General features: G+C 43.0%; 1 non-coding gene across 1 annotated transcript; it reads right to left on the minus strand.

Annotated features, from left to right (window-relative positions):
* Positions 1 to 4,761: 4,761 nt before the first annotated feature.
* LOC120973084 (small nucleolar RNA snoR77) lies at positions 4,762 to 4,894 on the minus strand. Its single transcript, XR_005767205.1, has one exon. It is a non-coding gene; the product is annotated as a small nucleolar RNA snoR77 (small nucleolar RNA).
* Positions 4,895 to 10,445: the final 5,551 nt, after the last annotated feature.

Genomic DNA, 10,445 nt, shown 5'->3' on the forward strand with positions numbered 1-10,445 from the left:
CCAGTTCCAACCTGATTAGGATTGGCATTTTACCGTTGACATGCATACACTGGAGATACACTAAAAAGGGACACACAAATACATACAAGTGTCGTTCTATTATTGATTGAAAAACTTGACTGATGTCCATTGATTTTCAGTCAAACGTCAAAGAGACATAATGAATCTTTCAGTTATGAACTTTATGACAATAATGACTCTCAAGTTCAGCAAGAGCTCGTACAAAAGATATGGAAAGTGTTTGAGACTATACTAGAAGAGGTAATTACTTCTCTCAATTCGTAGTGCCGAGCCACGAACGCTGCCCGACGTCGGAGATCTCCAGTCCGAAGTTCCCGGAGGGCGACCGAAGAAACCGGACTTGCCCTTCGGCGTCTTCTTCGGCGCCATCGGGGAGCGGCCGGCGGCCGAGCGGGGAGCGGGGCGGCGACGTGCGGAGCGGGGCGGAGGCAGACGGAGCGGGGCGGCGCGGGGCGGAGGCGGACGGAGCGGGCGGCGGACGGAGCAGCGCCAGAGAGGAGGCGGACGGAGCGGGGCCAGGCGGAGGATGGACCGGAGGCGGATGCGTCCGGAGAGGAGGCGGGCAGGGTCGGGGCGGGCGGAGGCGAACGCGATGGGGCAGCGCGGCGGCAGGCAGTGGCCAAGGCGGGGTGGAATCAGTGGCGGGGGTCTGGATCTACGGCGGGGCGAGGCCTTAAAAAGTTAACACGTAACTCTTGCAAACTACTCCCTCTGTCCCATAATGTAAGATGTTTTTTTACATTAATGTAGTGTCAAAAAGCGTCTTACATTATGAGACGGAGGGAGTATTTCAAGAGCCCGTGACTCTGCCGAGGGCTCCCCGGTAGGTTCTAGTCTCTCTTTATACACTCTACTAGTTACCAGTAGTATCACGTGGTTGTAGCCCTCCCACTTCCCCGCATTACCAGGATCACCACAGATCTGCAGTTTGGAGTTTACTTTCAGTCTTAGCCAATCTTCAATCAGCAATGTGACGATATGAATTTTTTAGTTCCCTTTGATCCGTGAGAATTTTACCCAGCACGTGTTGATATATATCGAACTGTTCCATGTGAATTCTTTGACACTTATCTTTCTCGAAGTGTTGTCAGGAAGAAATCTTTGGATGTCTACAGAGCTCAGTCGCTGGTTGCATTGACAAACAAGCCATGTGCGCCATCTAATAACAAAGCCACGCGCCCCAAGATTTCCCAAATAAATGCAAATCCGTCAACCACCCCAGGTTTTCAGTATAAGTTCAGATCATCTCTGTAAGAGCAGCAATGTTCATTTCCTTTTTCTCTTGCGTCCAAGATGAGGCTGTTCTTCAAGCTCTTCGCCGTCTTGGCCATCATGGCTGCTCTGTCGGCTACAAATGTGCTGTCGCCAGTTGGTGTGTGGGCGAGGACGCCAGGGAGAGCGCCACCTTCGCCGACGCCGTCCGCGCTCAGGGGCCGCGTGAAGCCGATTAATCCCGCGCCACAGCCTCCGCCACCAGCGGAGATGGGTAGAGTGCGGCCATTGCGTTCACCGCCTCCGCGACCATCACCAAATCACCAGCGAAGCGTCGGCTCTACGCACTTTCCTCCACCACCATTAAGGTGCTACTAGATCTATGTTTCGACTTAATCTTGATCTGTAAAGATCATGTTATTGGTTCTCTTTACCAAGAACGCTTCTGTGTAACGCTTGTGTAAACACCGTGTTGTGAAACATGCTGAGATTCTTGCTTTACCTTTTCTATTATCTTCACAAATACTCCCTCCATTCATTGTTATAAGATGTTCTAGTTTTCTTGAATGACAGACGTATTTTAGTGTGTTTGTTTACTCATTTCTATCTATATCTAGTCTATATTAAAATATTCAAAACGTCTTACAATAGTGGTAAGGGTATGTTTATGTTTAGAAAAATAAACTGAACATGTTAGTCTACGTCCGGTACGCCTACGACAGTAGACACCGTGTGTCTGAAATTTGACTTCACACATGATGTTACGATAGTAGACACTCAGTGTGTTCGAAATTTGACTTAACACATGATGTGTTGTAATTGAACGTTTTTCACGTACAAGGACTAAATTTAAGGTAAAAACTCTATATTTACAGATCTAATCTACATAGTATGAAGCTATCTATGAAGTATGGGATCATCTGGGCCGGGTTTCAGAGAGGCTATCTATGAAGCTTATGTGCAAAGTGGACATAAAGCCTTTACGTTGGAAATTTTATTCCGCGGACAGCGGCTTGGTCCGGCGTTGCCTCCTGGCGTGGGGTGGCACCAGCTACTCACGTGACAACTTGGTACGTGTGGTGAGAGCAGTGACAAACGATGCATGAGGAACGTGTCCAGGCGCCAGTCCACTCGGTGCAGGAAATCCTGGCACTTTCCATGAATTTTTGTAGAGCGAAGAGGCCAAGTTCTGGCATTGCGCGACATGGATGGATCAAACCTCCAGCTGATTTCGTTGCGGTAAACGTGGATGTATCTCTCCTTAGTGATGACGAACGTGGAGCAATAGGGGTGGTTCTCAAAGATGAACATGGTAATTTTATTGTTGCTGATAGAAGACCAGTCAATTTCATCTGCGATGCCGCTACAATGAAAACCCTTGCTTTGAGAGATGGTCTCCTCTTAGCTTGAGAGATTGGAGGCACGAGATTAATTGTGCAGTCTGATTGGTGATGATAACAATGGGAGATTAAGGAAACTCTATAGGGTCGCGGCGGATATGAAGAATGTACCTTTTTGTGTAGAGTTATTGCAATTGTTAAATTTAATCAATGTCCTACAGATATCTTAGTACGCAACTTGCTGATGATGTAACTATTTTACACAATGAATAAAGATGCCATGAACGAATATCCATTTCTGAGTCCAGGCTCATTTGCACATGTACTGAAGAAAAAATCATAACAAATAATAGAAAAATTCAAACAATTCTAATTTTTTTGCATGGTAGATAATTTGGTGCGTGAGATCTGCTCCAATTTTTAAATCATTTAGACATCTGAGTAGCTCTCAGCAAAAGAGACAAATTTGGGGTCTCTAAAAAAGTTTACTGTTTTCCTGTTTTTCTTTTTTGCTGAGAGCTACTCAGATGTCCAAATGATCTGAAAATTAAAGTGGACCTCACAAAATAAATTATCTACCATGCAAAAAATGGATTTTTTTATGATTTTTTTTCTGACTGGGTGTAGATGAGCCTGGGCACCGAATCGCTGCACTCATACCATGAAGGCTTTCTCTCAAAGAAAAAGGAGAACTAATCTATGAAATAAGCTTACGAATCCTCCCGATTCCCCACTAAACCTCTTGCCAACCTACCGCCCCTACCCTTCATTTCCATCCAACCAACAAATGCCACACCTGCGCATAAGTTAATTTCGTAGATTAATTCATGTAGGTGTAGCGTTTCTCATTAAGTGTCTCATTCCCTTTCGATTTCTCACATACCGGTTGCCCCTCCCTCTCACCCCCTCAGACCCACTGCTGACTCCTTATAGCGTCCCTCGAATACATTTTTTTTCTCAATACACCTTTTGGAGCTCTCAGAAAGGAGAACATATATAAAGGCGGGCATTTGTGAGAACCACTCCATATTTAACTAAAATCAAATTTCCAATCCATCATGCCATCTTTAAATAGGCATGGTATGTATTTCAGACTCCTCACTTTGCACATATTATCCTCCAATAGAAAATTTGTATCATCAACATACTGAAGAATGGCTAAATTACCATCAATCAAGTGAGGCACCACACCTCCAATCACTACCTGGTCTTGTGTTTGCTTGATCATCATGGCTAGCCCATCAACAATTATCAATAATGGTGATAAAGGATCCCCCTTTCTCGATCTATTGAATGTGGGGAAGTAAGGTCCAATATTGTCATTCACCTTAATGGCAACTCTCCTTCCTTTGACAGTTCTCATCACCCAATCATACCATTTATCTCCAGAACCTTGAGCTGCCTGATTTGATACAAAAAGGACCATTGTACTTTATCATATGCTTTCTCAAAGTCTATCTTGAGAAGCACCCTTGAAGTTTGAGCAGATCATACCTCATGTAATCTCATGCGGCAAAATGGAACTTTACATGATGTATCTTTCCTTGATTTTGTATGTTCCCCATAACCTTATCAGTGATCACCCACAATCTATTAGCTAAAACTTCAGTTAGTATCTTGTAACTAACATTCAACAAACATATGGGCCTGAAATTCTGAATTATATATCAGCATGAGGCACCTTAGGTATTAGAGAAATGATTCCTTGATTGAGTCTCTCAGTCTCCAGTTTTCATATATGAAAAGCAATGAACCAACTTTCAGATCAGAATTTGGCCATGTTTGATGAGTTTGTTCAAATGCATCAACAAATTCGGCATCGAGCAACACATGAGTAGCTCAAGGAAGATTTGATTAAACATTTGCGGCCGGTTAAAGGCGACAACTACAACATACGTACGAGTTGAATTCAAATTTAATTTTTTTATTTGAAAACTTAGTTGGATTCTAATATTTAAATTATAACTACTGTTGCATTTGAATGTTATCATTGACGATTTGATATGCTATTATTTTGAGCTTGCGGACTTAAAAAAAGAGACAACAGCTTTAGGGGACAAGGTTGGATGGATGGCTCCATCTTTAATACTTAATAGTATAGAAAATATCAGATCAGCAAGTTCTAGAATTATCCAAAAGAGTTACCATTAATCAAAATAAAATAAATTTATATACAAATACGAATTGGATTGTTCTTAAGACTACTAGGCCAACTTCGAAGAGGGAAGCAAGCGCCCCCTCAGCTGATCTGAAGAGCAGAAGATTTAATCTCCAAGCAACACAACACCTCCATAGAAATTGTAATAAACAAAGGGCTGCCTGAATAATTGCTCGTTGATGTTACCATGAGATGAAGAGATGTTGAGCAAACAATATCATAAGAAATACAATAAAATTAAAAGAAATTATGGGCCAAAACAAATAGATTGGCTAAGATCGACAAGAGAAAATGGAGAGACGAAGCTCGTCACGTGCATAGTGATTTATCTCTGGTTGATAGATAATTTTGTTGGCTATGCTGCGGGAGCAGCCACCTCATGTGAATTTATAAGGTGGGGGAAGGAGGGGAAGGAGGAACCCGAGCAGGGGGTTGTTGGCCCAAAGCAAGGTTACGTGGATGCCCTTGTGCTGTCGTTTGATTCAAATCCAATGATGTGCACCGAGTTTGTCCGGTAGACTTCGTAGGCTTCAATAGTATATGGGGTCATAGCTTACTGGCCTAGACTAGGCCCAACTAAATGTACCACGCCATGTACGGCGGACGTCTATTGGAAATAGGTTCTCCCTCAAAAAAGGAAACATGCCTTTAAAACAAAATTCAAAATTTTCATTTTTTGTTTGCATTATTCAAAATTTCTTCGCATATCTAAAAGGTCCAAAAATTGTAATTCTGTTTGTTTTTAAAAATGTTAAGAAAATTTCATATACTTTAAAAAAAATGCACATTCAACTTTGTTCATTTAAAAAAATCTATTTTTCCAACAAAAAAATGTTCACAAATTCTAAATTTGTTCGTGCTTTTCAAATATGTTCTTTCCTCAAAAACAAATGTTCAGTATTATTAAAAGAATTTACATTTTCGAAAAATGTTCATGACTAAAAAGTATTTTTCATATTTTCCAAAAACTATTGGCGTTTTAAAAAAACATATATTTGTTTTTCGTGCTTCTGTAAGAACACAAAAAAACCCGCTACATTAACCAGCTTGCTACAGTAAGTGTGCCGCTACTACACTAATGGGCTGGCCCAGTCGAGGCACACCCTGTGTCTCGGGCGTCCGTTTGATGTAGTGCGTGTCATATAGATGGTCTCGCTCGGCCACGCTAGTTGGGTTGCACTCTTCGTTGTTCTTTGCTCTCTGAAAAAAAAACGACTACCACTTTTTTTTAAAATGGTGATAGAGATATCTTCATATTTTTTAATTTTTACAAATTCAATAAAAAAATGTTCACAAATTTGAAAACCTCATTAATTTGAGCAAAGGTTCACGGAAAGTGTTCACGAATGAAAAAAGGAGAAAAAGGGAAAAAAAAGAAAAGAGAAAGAACCAAACAAAACCCGTCTTAGAAAAACTAAAATGAAAAACTGCCTTAGAGAAACTTGCAAACCTTCTATAAGGTTCCCAAAATTGGTGGGAAAAGGATTTACATGGGTCGGCCCTCATAGGAACTACCATACGATGCGTGAGCGCTTTCTACCATTAACACCTTAACCGGCGCTAGAAGCACCGAATTGCATTTTCCATGATTGGTTTGAGCCGAACTTGGAGAGGAGACCCAACGTTTGTTAGCGTCAAGTAGATGAGGCTTCGCGCTGGTTCATACGTGGCCCGCTCTATTGAGCAGTATTTTTTCGTTACTTCAGTCAGTCGGCTTTGTTCCAAAAAAAGGTTGTTTGAAATTATTTTAGGATTTTCAATATATAAGAACCTATTAAAAATTGAAAAAAATACATTTTAAAAAGTTCACCATTTATTAAAAAAATTGTTCAAAAACTTCTGCTTTATAAAAAAAGTTCACCATATATGACCAAAAAGTTCATTGTATATTACAAAAATGTTCAACTTATATTAAAAAATGTTTCCATGAGTATTTTAAAAATGTCCAGTGTATAACAAAAAATAGTCACTTTTTCATATTCAATTTTTTTATCCCTTCAGAGGTTTGTTCCTGCGATATTGCACCAATTTCTTTCCAAGGGTTGGTTTCCATGTTCAAGTTGTCTTTCATGTGGTCATAATGCATAAGAGATTGTATGAGCTGGCCGCCTCTGGTCCTAATTTTCTTCGGTCTGCCATTTTGGGTAACAACATGTTGATGGTTATGGGCCTTGAAGCTTGTCTTTAGAACACTTGGGGAGATGTAGGGGTTCCTATTTCTTCAGAGGGACTGGGCACAGTGATGGATCGTGTTCTAGGGCTGAGAAGTGATTTGTTGGGCCCCTCCATAGACACAGTCTACTTTAGATTTCAAATATTTTGATTCTGACGCCTTTGCTTGATGTACCACCACAAAGAAGCACACGCCTTTTGATCTGGACAAGAATTCAAGTGACACTGAGATGCTAGATTTGGTGGTTGCACCTTGTGGGCGTCAGAGATACAAACTCACTAAAAGGGCTACTCCTTTGGTGACTACAGAGCTATGTGTGGTCTTCGCAATGACAAGAAAGGCTTTGTGGAACTGAATCTTCCACTTGATGGTACTTTGCTTCACAAGAAATCCTCTGTCCGGGTGGCGTCCACTCTGGCTCTACTTCATGTTAGTACTACACAAAGGATGGGGGGTTTGATGTAGGGTGGAACCCCAATCATTGATCTTTCACGAATTGGACGGGGGTTCCTCGAAGAACACAAAGAACACAGGGAAGAGCGGGGAGAAATCACAAGAGGAGCACTTGGGAACAAGTTCAATCACACACCCACTAGGCAATCAAACACACAAGAACAAAAAGGTACATGAACAATCAAGGGGAAAGATACAAGGTAGAGTTGATACGTCTCCATCGTATCTATAATTTTTGATTGTTTCATGCCAATATTATACAACTTTCACATATTTTTGGCAACTTTTTATATGATTTATTGGACTAACCTATTGATCCAGTGCCCAGTGCCAGTTCCTGTTTGTTGCATGTTTTTTGTATCGCAGAAAATCCATATCAAACGAAGTCCAAATGCAATAAAATTTTACGGAGAATTATTTTGGAATATTTTTTATTTTTGGGAGTTGGAATCACCGCAAACGGAGGCCCACACACACCACAAGACACCTGGGCGCGCCCCAGGCCCCAGGCGCGTGGTGGTGGGTTGTGCTCACCTCGTACGTCGGTTAGGGCTCTACTTCGGGCGCAAGGAAGCTTATATCCGGGAAAAATCGTGTTAAAATCTCAGCACAATCGGAGTTATGGATCTCCCGGAATATAAGAAATGGTTTTCGGCCAGATCTGGGGAACGCGAAACAGGAGAGAACAGAGAGGGAGATCCAATCTCGAAGGGGCTCCCGCCCCTCCGCCGCTATGGAGGCCATGGACCAGAGGGGGAACTCTCCTCCCATCTAGGGGGGGAGGCCAAGGAAGAAGAAGAAGGAGGGGACTCTCTCCCCCTCTCTCCCGGTGGCGTCGGAACGCCGGGGCTAGGATCGTGACAACGATCTACATCAAAAATCTTGCTACCGTCAACACCAACTTTCTCCCCCTCTATGCAGTGGTGTAACACCCCTTCTCCCCGTTGTAATCTCTAGTTAACATGGTGCTCAACTCCATATATTATTTTCCAATGATCGATGGTTATCTTATGATGTTTGAGTAAATCCGTTTTGTCCTGTGAGTTAATCGTGATCTTGGTTGGTATGATTGTATATTTCATTTATGGTGCTGTCCTACGGTGCCCTCCGTCTCGCGCAAACGTGAGGGGTCCTTGTTGTAGGGTGTTGCAATACGTTCATGTTTTTCTTATGGTGGGTTGCGAGAGTGACATAAGCTTAAACCCGAGTAGGTGGGTTGTTGCGTATGGGATAAAGAGGACTTGATACTTAATGCTATGGTTGGGTTTCACGACCTTAATGATCTTTAATAGTTGCTGATGCTTGCTAGAGTTTCAATAATAAGTGCATATGATCCAAGTAGATAAAGTATGTTAGCTCATGCCTCTCCCTCATATAAAATTACAAGAATGATTACCAGTACTTGTTATCGATTGCCTAGGGACAAATGACTTTCTTGTTGACAAAAGCTATCCACTTTTATTACCTTGCAATTTATCCGTAGTTTTATTCTCGCAAAGTACTCGTAGTTTTATTCTTGCAAAATAGTTTCATACTTGTTTTAGGTAAAGCAAACGACAAGTGTGCGTAGAGTTGTATTGGTGGTCGATAGAACTTGAGGGAATATTTGTTCTGCCTCCTCGTTGGGTTCGACACTCTTATTTATCGAAGAAGGCTACAAATGATCCCCTACACTTGTGGGTTATTAAGAGTTCATCCCAAATCCAAGAGGAGATGAGGTCTTGATGATCTAGATAGATCCTTCCCACAATGGGGTTCTTGAATCCCTCGGGATCTTCTCCCATAGAGGCCTTGAAATCCATGGGAGTGTCTCTCCCTCTCAAGAGGAGTAGAGGTAAGGAGCAAAGCTCAACTAGAATGAGCTATCACTTTGCTAACCCTAGAATGGAGGAGGGGGATGCCTATACATAGTCTAGCCACGAAGTGGGAGGTGGGAAAGAGAGATACATGGGCTTCGGCCCTCTCCATGCGCGTAGGTAGGCGCCGGATATCCGGCAGGGGGCGGATGTCCGGCCTCTCGTGAGGCGTCGGATGTCCAAGGTGTGGCCGGATGTCCGGCCCGACGGTGGGCAATCTTCTGCTGGCCACGGGTCTCCTTCGCCGGATACCCGGCAGGTGGCTGGATGTCCGGCCCGATGTGTAACTTCGTATGTCCGGCCACTGATGCATCTGGCCGACGTTGGTGCAGCTCCTTCGGCGCACAGGCACCGGATGTCCGGCCTTGGCCGAGATGTCCGGCAGTTGTAGCTTATGTAGCTTCGTCTTCTTCCGCCTCTGCTTCCTTGCTTCCCTCGTGGATGGTGTAGTCATTCCTTGGCGCTTGCACTCCTCCTCGTCATCCGGGAAGCTCCGAGAGTACGTATGCATGCACATGAGGGGAGTGTCAAGTAGTATACCATCCTCGAAGGGGTGAAGTGAACATGTGTAAAGGAGATGATTCACCTTTTATGTATGTGGAGTAGATGTCGCACGTGTCACTTGCCAAATGGACTCTTGACATGGTGATGTCCGTAGGATGCTCTGCATCAGGGTTAAAATTGTGAGATTGGCCCTAAGGAGCTCACTGTTGAGTGCCTACTTCATCAGAAGTAGGCCCCTTTCGTCTGGTTTTTGACCACTAAAACAGTAGGAGAGGCTCCTACTATGAATTAAATTAATAAATCAGGTGTTGTACATGGATTTCAATTTACAACTCCATCCCACTTTGGGGGTGGAGGAGGAGGTACTTATTACAAGGTATCTAAGAAGAAAGTAAAAATGGTTTATTCTTTTCTCCCACCCTGTAAATGAGGAGGGATAGGTCTTCCTTCAGCCTAGCTAGCCAGGAGCTTCTTGATGGTGTGATTCCTCTGAAATGCTTGTTGTTTCTTTCTTTCCATATGCTCCAAGCTGATTGCAGGAGGATTTCGATGAACAAGGGTCCGTTCCATGAGGTTTTAGCTGATTCAACCCATTCCAATCTATTGCCTTGGGTGTAGCCCTGCATTCCAATATCTGACCAGCATTGTAGACTAAAAGGGCATTCAAAGAATAGGCACTCTACTGTTTCATCCGTGCATGTTGAACATAATAGGCAGCCAAAGTTGTT

The sequence above is a fragment of the Aegilops tauschii genome, chromosome 1 (assembly GCF_002575655.3).
Source record: "Aegilops tauschii subsp. strangulata cultivar AL8/78 chromosome 1, Aet v6.0, whole genome shotgun sequence".
Taxonomy (NCBI): domain Eukaryota; kingdom Viridiplantae; phylum Streptophyta; class Magnoliopsida; order Poales; family Poaceae; genus Aegilops; species Aegilops tauschii.